This window comes from Corvus moneduloides, chromosome 2, assembly GCF_009650955.1.
Source record: "Corvus moneduloides isolate bCorMon1 chromosome 2, bCorMon1.pri, whole genome shotgun sequence".
Classification (NCBI taxonomy): Eukaryota; Metazoa; Chordata; class Aves; order Passeriformes; family Corvidae; genus Corvus; species Corvus moneduloides.
The window spans coordinates 60,324,507-60,337,574 of record NC_045477.1 but is presented as its reverse complement, the minus strand read 5'-3'; the positions used below and the strand labels follow the sequence as shown (position 1 = coordinate 60,337,574).

General features: G+C 36.4%; 1 long non-coding RNA gene across 1 annotated transcript; it reads right to left on the bottom strand.

Moving 5' to 3' along the window:
* Nucleotides 1-2,893: 2,893 nt before the first annotated feature.
* On the bottom strand, nucleotides 2,894-13,053 carry LOC116439828. Its single transcript, XR_004238300.1, has 6 exons — nucleotides 11,983-13,053; nucleotides 10,837-10,881; nucleotides 10,200-10,258; nucleotides 7,589-7,701; nucleotides 5,473-5,622; nucleotides 2,894-4,646 (listed from the first exon to the last, which is right to left on the bottom strand). It is a non-coding gene; the product is annotated as an uncharacterized LOC116439828 (long non-coding RNA).
* Nucleotides 13,054-13,068: the final 15 nt, after the last annotated feature.

Sequence of the window (13,068 nt, the reverse complement as noted above, 5' to 3'; positions counted from 1 at the left end):
CTCTGGGCGTCCAGTTGGCTAAGCCGCTGATCTGCGGCCCTGGATAAGCCGTGGCTGCCGTCCAGCCGAACGGCAAGGCAGGCTGTGCGCCCTGCCTCTGCCCTGACCCCCCCGCCTCTGGCGGCGCGGGGTCCCTGGGGGCTGCGGAGTCCTGAGACTGTGCAGGGTGAGCCGGCGCAGGCTCTGCCTGTGGAGCCGGGGGGGTTATTCCGAATCCACCATCACTTGCCCCAGAAGCCCAGTCAGCGGGGCCCCCCTCGGACATTCCTCCGTCACTTATCACCGAGACAGGCGATCCAGCCCTGCTATCACAGTCAAGGGCTGTCAGCAGAAAAAATAATGAACGCCAGGTTTTGTATAATCCTAACGCTGCCGGCTCCCCAGTCGGGAGCTCGTGTCGGACAGCAGAGCCGAGTTCCTGCCATAAGGCAAAGTCCAGGGCAGTATCTCTGTCCATGGAAATCCCTTTTAAAGTAGCCCAGTCTAATAATTCCCGAACTGAGTTTTCAGGAATGGAGGTTTGCAATATGCTAAACACACCTTTCCAGACCAGTACGACAGCGTCGTTCTGTGAACCGCTGTTCGCCATTTCTCAGTTCTGTCGGACCTCCCGGTCCCGGGGGGTAAAAGGAACAGCGCACCTCTACAGGAATTCGGCTTGGCTCGCAGCAGCAGGACACGTCAGAGAGTGCAAATCACGTCGGGGTCACCAAATATTACCGCAGGCCTGGTTCCTACGGTATATCACTGTGTCCCGCAGCCATAGGGAGGAGGAGAAGAAGATCCAGCAGGCAGGAATTGTGCAGCAAGATTGATTGATTTAATTATTTTACAAACTCTTTTATAGACTTTTTTCTTCATAGTCTAATTGGACAAAGGACCAGCCACCCCTTGGGGGTGATTGGCCAAAATCCTAAAACACCCATTATCAAAATATTTTCTACTATACCATAAACAAGACTTTCCAAGGTTGCAGGTGGCTTGGTTGTTTACATTCCCTGCTACCTCTTCTGTGAGAGAGAAAAGTCTCTCACGGACTTAGAAAAATAACAAGAAGATCCTCACTAATAGCATTTTTGTACCTACATACTACCACAAGTTAGAAGATTGTTGGCTGCTCTCCAGAGTAAACCAAAGGAGATAAAATATGCCTGGATAATCATGAAAGTATTCAATTTTTTTCATTGTATCTGTTTTATACAACTGCATCATCACTGCTTGTCATTTATGTAATGGCAAGAGAACAAGTTGTTGTGAAAAATATTGCATGATTTAAACAGGTGTTATTTCCATTAACAGTTCATAGAGATTGGGGGTGGGAAATAAGTCAAAAAGCTATGAACTTATAACTAAGGTAAAGTAATAATAATAGCAATAACAATAACAATAATAATAATAATAATATCTTTAACAACTGATTAGGACCGTTTAAAAATAATCTCTCTTAAAGGAAGTAAAATACACATTAATAATTCTTAGTTGGTAGACCTAGATTTACATTTTTCTGCAGGATATTTTTTTGTATTGAAAACTGTTGATCCATTAGCTCTGGAACTTTACTTCAATGAATTTTTATAATGTTCTTTCTAGGGCTTTTTGGTAGCAGCATCTTGAAAGCAATGCAATTCCCTATTGAAATTATATTTTTTAATATAATCTGCCCTATGAAGACAATATAATGTAAATATCTTATAGTTCCTGCTGCCTCTGCCTTTTCCTGCCAGAGCTATCGGGGTACCAGTTCATCTTTGTTACATTCCATGATCTCCCGTATATTGCTCTGGTCTCTGCATGCCTGCAATTTTTCACATTTTTCTGTGCATTGCTCTTTATCTTGCTCTTTACTTATTTTCAGCTTACATGTGCTCTTCTGTCTTTTTTTTTTTTTTGCCTACTGTGCCCCATCTTTTCTCCCTTAAAGTTTCTGTTTCAGTCCCAATTGCCTGTCATTTATTTGCTTCCTCAAGTCTGCCACAGGCAGATATTCTTTAACACTTTAAGGTTTTCATTCTCCTTCCACTAGTTTTCTTTTCCTTTTAGTTCACGTATCAGCATGTTTGACTCCTGCTCCCTGGATGTGACTTTCTATCCCACACTATAAAAATTAATATCGAATTTTTTTCAGTCTATATATTCATCTGTCTGCTGATACATTGAAACTTCCACTGTAGTACCCAAGCAAGGCTAAAGGAGAATTTTCTGAACAAAATCTATCAGTTAGACTACATCTCTAATCTGTATTTACTATGACTACTGTTTACTGTGAGTTTTTCACACAACTGATCATGATTCGTTGTAATCACACAATAATACACAAATGATCATTATGTCAAATAGTGAGTGGAAGTATACATCAATGCTCTTTCCATAAAAATTTGGAAAGTTATTTTTCTTCTCAGAAAGACAAGAATTCTTTAGCACTTATGGCTTAAGTCAGCGTATACAGCAGGTTTTTCTGCAACCATTATGACACAACTAATTTTGAGAAAATATATTATTCCCAAATAGACAAAGGAGAATCAAATAATGCAAGATAAAAACAATATATGAAATAAATTGTGCCTATACTGGTGAAAAAAGCAGATGATGAATACAAGTTAAATTAGAGTGTTCAGTCACAAAGTCAGTAATGGAGATGGTGGGAGGGTGAAGGAATTAAGAGAGGCAAATGAGAACAAGATTTTCTTTTTAATTAGATTTGGTGTGAGATAGAATATAGATAGGATAGTATTACACCCTTCCACCAAATGTTCTAAATATTATGGATCATATAAATGAAGGCCAAGGGGCACAAAATTTAGAAAATAGAAGTAAATTTAGGTATAATATTAGAGCAGTTGTAAAGGCCACATCTATTAAATAACAAAGCTGGACAAACTACTGAAAGTCAACAGTTTATGCAACAAATATTTTTATTTCTTTTCCTTTTGGGAATTTTAGGGGATTAGGATTTGATTTGCTTCAAAGTCACTGCTATAAAATACTATCTGAAAATTTTAAACTTTCAGAGTTACAAAGCCAGCTAAATCTGGGTTTGCAATTTCTTACGTCTATGATAATTTACCCTTAAATAAAGCAAGATTTCCTTTACTCTGTAATTTAAAAATATCACCACCACCCATTTTTTTCTTTTCCTTTGAATATTCTGAATGAGTAATCTAAAACCACTAAAATTAGTTCCTGTCCATAAACAGGATTTTGTACTTGTCTCTGATCTTATTGATATTTTCTTCCTCTATAGATTTTTAAGAACTACTTTTTCTTATTTTGAGGCCACATCATTTCCTTTGTAAATGTTTTTACTATGGAAAATCATAGTCTCAACTCTTGTTTCCTTTTGGAGTTTAGAAACAGACTCTTGTTTCCCATTTAATTTTTTATACTTTTTTTTACCTCTCTCTCCTAAACTATTAGCTCTACAGAAAGAAAAACAGCACAAAGCAGACATTTTTCTCCCTGACCAAATAAACTCAAAGATTTTTGCTTGTTTTACATGAAAACACCATCTCTGGAACTCAACAGCTTTTAGATGTTCCAAAGTTTTCTTCTTCCATCTAAATGTGGTTTTCAAGAGAAGTCATACTCAAGGAAATTTGAAAGATGTCAAACATCTGAACAAATTAAAATATAATTTGTGATTGATATAGACTTTAATTGTTTTGGATTGATGTCAGAGATTCAGTATTTATATAAACACATCATTTATTATATAAAAGCATAATGAGTGTTTCCATTATCAAAAATGAAGGAATATGTTCCTAAAGTTTCTTCTTTTTCTTTTTACTTGCTTCAATCTATTTTCCATTTCTGTTTCAACTTATTCTATTATAGGTCAGAAATATTCCCAGAAATTTTTATAAATATTTAGTAGTTTGGGATGTTTTCTTCTTAGTTTCTTTTTTGTTGTTGTTGTTTTGTTTGTATGTTTGTTTGCCTAATTTTGTATATTTTTTTCAGTTGCTTGACCGTTGCTTGAGAGATGTAGATCATCTTTTTGCAAAAGCTGCCTTTACCAACACTGTCAATAGGATATCAGCAAACACTTTTAATCATGTGTTCAATGATGAGACTTGGTGTTAACTTTAAAATAACATTCCTCTGTGACTTTCATAAATGTAAATTTTAAAATTTTAGCTCTTTCTGTGCCAGGCAGTTAAAGTGATCTTGATGATCATCTTTCTTTCTGTACCATATTTTCACTGTTTCTGGATGCATTTGTAAGAAATGAGAAGAAAGGCTTACTTTTGGTCAGTTTTCCTTTCTTGTTTCTTGCTTCTTGTTTCTTTGCTTCCCTTGTAAATTCTGAAAATTTCAGCACCTGGTCTTCTGATCTCAGGACTAGACACTATTAGTCAAACATTCATTTTAACACCAGATTCTAGGTCAAAAAAAGGTTTTTTTCTTCTGGGGAGATTGGTAGCAACATCTTATTTTTAAGTCTTTACTTCTTCCTTTGGGAACTGCAATCTGCTTCTCAGGATTATTTGGACGTTTTCACTCAAGCTCCCTGCTGTGGGAATTCATGCCTCAGAACACTGTCAATGCCCAGTAGAATGTGTGACTTCATCTCTGGCTGCAAAACTTTTTCAGCTGTTGTTCTAGAGGTCTCAAGTTCATACATTCTTTTGTGGGACTTGTGCTGTATGCTAAATAAGAAAAGTTGAGAAAGATATGGAGTTAATATTGTATAGAGCTTTCAGTGGTAAATTTTAGAGGCTCATTTCACCTAACATTTATGTGTTAGACATCTAAGTCTGAGCAGTTCACCTCAGGCTTCATTTATGGTTGTTGAAGATAAATATGCACTTCCAGAGGGTGACTGCTTTGATCTAATTTGCTTGCCTTTCATAGGGTGAGATTAATCTCTCTCTGGAGATGCCTGCTTCTTTTCATTGACGATAACACAGGCCCAAGATGACTAGTACAGCTCTAACCATTGAATTTTAAAGCACTGATGTTCAGGCAAACCAGTCCTCCCTGACATTTCTTTTATGACTGTCTGCACTTTGATATAATAACTAGTCCTTACAATTCAGCAAGAGTAGGGGATGTTAAATGTCTTTGAAGTCTAACTCTTCTGGTTGCTTTAGATTTGCCATTTTTAGAAATAAATAAAATTTTTAAATGGTGCAGAAATATAGTTGCAATCATGGAAACGGATTGACTTCCGCAACTGGAGTGCCACAATGGATGGCTAGAAAATTTTCAGAAGGGATAGGCAAGGAAGGAGAGGTGGTGGGGTAATTGTGCATGTTATGGAGTGTTTTGAATGATGGTGGTAATGATAAGGTTGAGTCTTTATGGGTAAGAATTGGGGAAAGGCCAACAAGGCAGATAACCTGGTAGGAGTTAACCAACCCAGACGAAAAGGCAAAAGACGACATACTTTTTATAGTTATAAAATATAAAATAATATTTTGTAAGAAGTCTCACAAAAGCCAGCCCTTTTCCCCGTGGTGGGCTTCAACTTACCAGATTTCTGCTGTAAAAACAGTACAGTGGAGAGGAAAGAGTCTGGGAGGTTCTCGCAATGTGTGGAAGGTCACTTCCTGAGACAGCTGGTGAGGCCGACAACTATGGAAGGTATTTCACTGGACCTGTTGTTTGTGAACAAAAGTTGTGCTAGGGGAGATATAGATTGGATATTAGAAAACATTTCTTCCCTGGAAAAGCTATCAAGCATTGACACAGGCTGTCCAGGAAAGTGTCTGAGTCACCAGGTCTGGAGATATTTAAAACATGTGCAGGTGTTGTGCTTAAGGACAGGGTTTAGTGGTACACTTGATAGTTTTATGGTTGGACTCAATGATCTTAAAGATATTTTCCAACCAAAATGATTCTTTGATTCTATATGGGGTTCTTTATTAACTTTTCTATTCTTGTTGTGTTTTATAAACTGTGTTTTTAAAAAACAAAACTAAAAATCTCACATACACACCCACATACTCACAAATGAGATACCCTCCCCACTCCAAATATCGGCTTGGGAACCTTTCAGAGGACAGATAGCACTTCTAGACTTTTATTTAATTACTTTCTTTAATCTTTTATTATTTTTTAAAATTTTGTTCATTTGTTCATTGGTTTATTTTAGTTGACAAGATTTATTATAGCATTCCTTAGGTATAAGGGAATAGCATTCCTTAGGTATAAGGTTGTCTTTCTTGTCTAGTTAGCCATCCCATATGTACTGTCTTAAAGAGCAAATACTGCCTCTAAACCATTAATAGTTCCAATTTGCAAAGAGGTTTGAGATCATGAAAGGAAAGATGTTCTCTAATTATTACTATGAAAAAAATCAATATTTAACTATTTGCATATAGCTACTACCTTTAAGGATATTTCTTAGGATAACCATAAAAATTTTCAGCGAAAGCTTTCCTAAGCTAAAGAATAGGATTAATGTAGCACTTCATACACTGTTACAAACAGTTGTGGAAGAGAAGACTTGAAAAAGCAGTAATTTAACCAAAGTAGTTTTTTTCATTTAATAGCACTTTTACCTGGAAAATTAGCAGAAGAAAACTTGAAGCAGGAAAACTTTATTTCAACATCTCCAGTACTATATTGGAATGTTGTATTTATTGCTATATGGGAATATTTATGAATAAATTCAAGAGAAACTATTAAAATGCCTCAGTTTCTTCTAATAAATATATAATAGCAGAGCCACTGAGGAGTTCAATGAATTACATCTTCCTATATCATGCTTCTAGGTGGGATTGCAATGAAAGAGGAGAAGAAAAATCCCTCTCCATTATCAGGGTAATTAGTTCTATAAATTCCTTTATGTCTTCAGTGAAGAAATGGGGTAATTACATTGTGAAATTTCATTTTCCTAAGGGGACACATTAATTTATGGGCACATGTAATACTTGTTTCAGCACAAGGTTTCCACATTCTGTACATGTACTTCATTATGTAGAAAAGAAATTTTAAAGCACACAAGATTCTATGTATAGTACATAGTGTGGGGTTTTTTTATTTAGGCAATGTATTTTTAGCAAATCTCTTTGATTCCAACCTTCATTAAGTACACTGTAAGACTTAAAACAGAAAAACAACTTCTTTTGCTTTTAATCCTTGAGAGAAGAAAATATTCAATTTCTACATACATATTAAAGTTCATAAAATATCATTAAAAGCAGTAAGTGTGGTGGCAATTTAATTATTACAAAACACTATGGGTAGAATCAGGGCCCATGTTTTATTAAATTTTATTTCATGGGAAATATACTGTGGTAATTACTAACACAGCTTTATCTATCTTTCTATTATTCAAAGAGTAATATCACCTCTGTTAAAGGTTAATAACATTATTATTACTTAATTCACTAGAATTTATTGAATAATTTGGGCACTCTGAGGTAGATAGCAGTCAATCTGAACAGACTGTTTTCTTATGTCTTCTTGTTATGTTCAAAATCTTGTGAATGGACAAAAAAAAGAAACCCATTACAAATAATGCCGTTTATGTCACCGAAATCTTAACAGTGCTACTCAAAAGTCATTATTAGGCTAGATCTGATTATTACAAGGAAAAAATTAATTGCAATGCAGTTAAAATGGTTGTGTACACATTCCTTACAGTCTACTCCTTTTCCTGGTGTCAGGTTCTCCCTCTTCCTGTTACTTGGTGGTTCTATAATAGCAGAAGTTGTGGGGATGCTCTGGTGAGTCATCTGTAGCTGGAGTCCTTTGCTGTGAGGAAAGTGATGCTCATGTTAATGGCTTCTTCCTCTGTCTAGGACCCACTTGTGGTCCTTTCTATCTGTTTATTGACACACTTTTATGCTTTTTCTCTTTCTTCAAGAACTTACAGTTTCATGTTGTATCAAAATTACTATAAATTACTATATATGTTGCCCTTTATATACGTCATAAAAATATGTATTTATTTTCTTTCTGTTGACAAGATCAGTTTCACTCCAGGTCTGTATTTCTTTAAATGTCCATCACTAAATTGTTCACCGTTGTGGAGTCTCCAGTGCCGCCCTGTGCCCTATCCCTTAAAGTCCCATTGCTGTACTTCTCTCTGATACATCCCCAGTTCCCACCTCTCAAGAATATTATTGTACCAGACCTCTATTCCTCTGCTCTACATCATTATTTTAGAGTCATAAGCCTCTCATTCTACATAGAAGAACTAATAACTCCTCTATATATAAAATTGTTTTTACCTTACAACAACAACAAAAGTAAAATAAATTAGACATAAATACCTGGTCTGTAAGAGAAATTGTTGTTACAGATAAACCAAGTCAAACAAAGCTGCAGGCAGATCAAGACAACTTCAGGCAGAGCAGACCTGACAAGCCTCAGCCCTGAAGCCAGGCAAACTCAGTACAGAGCTTACGGTCTATTACTAGCAAAGACAATATACTATCACCGAGCTACACAGTTACACCACTAAAGTTAGCAAATAACTATGCCTGAAGTTCTGACTTCCCCTGGGAAGAAAGTAAGGTAGCTTTATGCCTCTGTGCACAATGAGCCCAAGTCTGTTCAATGCAGAGTTCCCTGTGCATGTGTGATAAGGCCATTCTGTCAGATTTGGTGCACAGTGGCAGCTGGCTGCTATTTTCAACCTGGACACACAGACCTTAAAAGTCGTGTAGCTATCAGTGGTCTTTGGGGCAATGAGTGGTCAGGCTCTGACCACCAGTGGTCTTTCCTTGCAGCAGACTGTACATGCTGTTAAGATTCTGCCCTTACTGAGTAACATGATGGTTTTCAAAAGAGTCTGAATATAACCCCAGAAGCAGTTGTAAGAACGAATGGGACAATTCCCTCATCATTAAGTGCACACAAGTAAAACAGATGGGCAGTAGACTCAGGGGCTTTTTGAAGAGTCATCAGATTATTAGATTTTTCATCCTGTAAAGGAGTCAGTGGTGCACACATTTCTGGCTGTGTTCCTGCTTCCTAGCCCTTATTTGTATAGCTCTGCTCTCACAGTTGCTCAGGGGAAGACACCTCAGCAGTGTACTTTCTAAGACCATTTATTCCATCTGTTTTTGCAGCAACATATTTTATTACAATATATTATAATGCAAATGTCTTTAGCACTTTCCTCAGGTAAGTAGACAAAATTCACAATTTATCTTGGCAGGGAAATATGACCTTCTCTCAGGAGTTGGCTGTTGTAGTCACTGTTAGCCAGCACTACATTGCTGACCATCTTAAATAGGTACAACTGATTCCAGGAAAACCTCTTACTGAGAGCTAACCTGGGTATAGATGTGGAGTACACCCAGTAGCATCACATGGTTATAGCCTACAGGCTTCTGTGTGCATCTGCACTGCATAAACACTGTATAACCAACATATTGATTCTGTCCTGTAAGGCAGGTGACTTAGGAGAAGACATTCATGTACATGTATATCTTGTCTCATCCAGAACAGAACTGATAGGATGAATTATACCTGTATGTCTCCCTTTGAAATATCTTTAGATTATATTTAATGTTATGCATACTCATAACTGTCCTGCTAAGTCTTTTGCTGTTAGGTTACACATAGAAGAACCAAGGGTCAAGGTCAGTCACTTCCAAACTATTGTCATGCTGAAGTGGGAAATTGCTATTAAATTTCTCCTCAAAGACCTAAGATGTAGATGCAGAGTTTGAATGTTTAATATTTTCATCAAGTGTGATTATTAGAGTATGGTCAGTAGAAGAGCAAATCACAATAAAACAGTTGCACTGAATCAAGAAATGGTAAAAGGACATGCTCTAGATTACTGTTGTGTATGACACCACATATAAAATGTAAGCAGTACTGTTGGCTGTACTTAAAAAATTAGATCACCATTTTATTGTGAGAGGCCTGATTGAGTGAATATATCAAGTTTCTACAACAGTATATCAGTCAGGACCTGTCAGAGAGCCAAAACATCACCCAGTTTAGTTTCCATATGTTGCATACATCCTGACAGGAGCAGAACCTCATACAGAACAGTTTATCACCTCCAGAGCCTCTACAATTTGTGACTAAATATGAATAATTCAGCCATGAGTAGTATACTCATGAACTATCCTCAAGAACTGAAAGTCTGAAGAAATCGCACCAGAATGGAATTATCCAAGGCTATTATTACAGATTCTCATTTCTAGTTAGAATATATTTTTGTTCTTGCTCCTAGAGGTCTTCATCTTCTGAATTTTCAACCATCAGTGAGTAATCGGAATGATACTCACCTGATCAGGGAAATAATTTTGCTTCTCACTTTTCAGATATATCTGATGTGTTATTAACTCTGTAATGAGAAAATAGCTTGCCTTTAACATTCTGTATATGTGAAACTTAGCATGCATCCGCCAAAAAAAAAATTAGAATTTTTTTTAATGAGTCCCGTAAGTGTAATCTCCAAGATTTGCAGAATCTCATTTTTGTCCCTTAGTTACTCAAATTTGTTCTAATCAACAGAAATAGCTCTGCTTATTCCTGTCATAGAAGTATTCTTTGAGAAATAATGCAAATGTCAACTGCAACAGCGTGACTCAGAAGCGTGGGAGGCATCATCTCAGAAATGGCCCATAGCTATGAATCTTATTCCTGTAATAGAATAACTTTAGACATTGCTCTCCTCCACCTTAAGTCCAGAACTCTTTGTTATGGCTTGAGAGAGTGATGTTATAGGTAGTCTTATTTTTTCATTTGTTTGGGCATTTTTTGTGGTGAAGGGAAATCTACAGTGGCAAAAGAGAGAAAACCAGCTCTACATCTATGTTCAAGCTAAGAAGATTGCTTGATTCTTCAAAAGGTTCAAGCTAAATGTCATTTCATTATGTCCCACTCAGGCATCATCTTGGGGAAAATGCTATATATGCATACCTTTTTTTCACCTTTCCGTCTCTTCTCATTTGCTCTTCATTTCTCCTTCGACAAATGGAAGACAGAATAATTTTATAGGTTTATCCAAACAATGTCTCTCTTAAAAGATTAGAAATGGATTCTACAGTAAAATTCATTCATATTTCATAATTATTTTAGTTTGGAATGTCAAGAATGTTAGAAGCTGAAACTGTTTCCAGGTAAGTCCTGATTAGATGTGATAATCAAAACAGTCTTACTGGCTAGTGCGTGTAGCTCTCCTAAACTTCTGTAAGTATTGTTTAGGAACTCTGAGTAAGATAGGCCTGAAATTATCATGAATAATGAGGAGCCTGAGCCTAGTTCACTAATTTCAACCATTGTCCTGAAAAATGTTGAAATCACTGATTTCCCAACTCATGTTGAGAATCAGAATATGACTGGGTTAGTACAAACCACTGTTTGTACATTTACTATTATTAAACACAATATGCATTGCAGAGATATCAAATGGGAATATGAATGTAGTTTGGGGGTTTGGACTTTTTTTAGAGTTATTCCCACCTCCCAAATCCATTTGCAGAAGCAATTATATATAATATTTGTATACAAGGCAATCTTTCAACTGAATAGTTTGTTTTGTATGCTGTATCAGATTGGTCAAAATTATTTTACAGGTACTCTAAACAAATTGCTCAACTGCATTTTGGATCTGCTGGATTTGCTGCTGGCAGTGATCTTTTCCATGGCTCCAGAAGCATTTGAGTTCTGTAACTTTCTGATTCCTAACTCAAGAACTACAGTTAGTTGAGAAGCTGATGCTGTTAATACTGACTCTAGGAAAAGGGCACAGAAGAAGAAATGTTTTTTTTTTTCAGATACTGGGTCATCAGTTTGAAATCCAGTCTTGTAATTCCTTCAAGTACTGGCTGTTCCTAGTTCCTACAGCTAATGGGAAAAGGTGCACTATAACTGTTAGTACTCCTAAGACACTCAGTCCCATGATGACAATTTTTGATTTAATGATCTAGCTTTGACAATCTACATTGTGCCCGTTTGCAATCCCCAGAGCTGTACACTTATCATGAAGTAGGTGTAGCAGCTGGAATGACCTTCTTGATATGCATAAAATCTTAATCCACTTTAAGCAACTAAGAACAGTCTCACCTTTACAACTTCATGGGCTGGCTAGCAAAGCTGCTCAGTCTCAATGATCTATGTTGCAAAGAGATATGACAAGGTAAAAAACCAGTAAACATTGCTAGGTCATATGCCTTAACCACTGTGCTTCCTCAGAGCTCACACACTGGAGGTCAGAAATGAAAGCTAGAAAAGGCTAAATATAAATATGTTAAAGCATAAATAATTTATGCTACCAAAGCAAGAACATAATTAAGGTGACATTACGTTTCTTCCAGCCAGGAGGCATCTTTGTGAAAAGGTAAACAGAAAGTCAAGTGAATTTATCCACGGACAAAACTAACATGATCACTCATAAATATTTGCAAAAGGGCTCCCAAGATTGCTTACTGTGCTGTTATGCTGATAGTCATATGAGGAAATTGCTAACAATATTGAAACAAAAAGATTTTATGAGGTTTACAGATGAGAGATTTACTTGTCAATGGGTATGAAGATCATTTTACATTTTGCTTTGATTATTTCTACAAAGTGTTTATTTCATGTTGTATATTTGTTGAGGTCTCTCTTATAAAAAATATTACATTTGAAATTGTTATTAAATCTAAATTTACTATAATGAAGTACTTACCTTGTACTGAATTTTTAAAAATAGTTTAGTGAGTGGAAATAAGTGGATTTTTATATAACTCACTCACTCAGCAATTTTGCTGTTAAAACCAAATAGTTATTCTTAGAATACTACAACTACAGATGTAATGTTTCATAAAGTTCTGGAAAGATGAAATTCAATAACCAAAAGCAAAACCAGAAGTCAATATGGTTGCTCCTAGTTATGTTGCTCATGAAGCTCTTAGTAATGGACTGAGGGTCAAACCGGAATAAAATAAAAAATATTGACTATACAGACAAGTTTGGATATTTTTGTTCTGTATTAGGCGCTACTTTTTCTAAAAAAGAATTTGCTTCTTCTTGGTGAAAATAAATTATTTATGATGAGAGTGGTGAGATATTACAACTGGTGGTGGGGTCAGTGGCTCTGACCAAGGAAGAGGTGACCGGTCCAGGGAGATGGTCCCAAAAGGAATCGCCTTCCTGAGGCCCCGTGTCTTC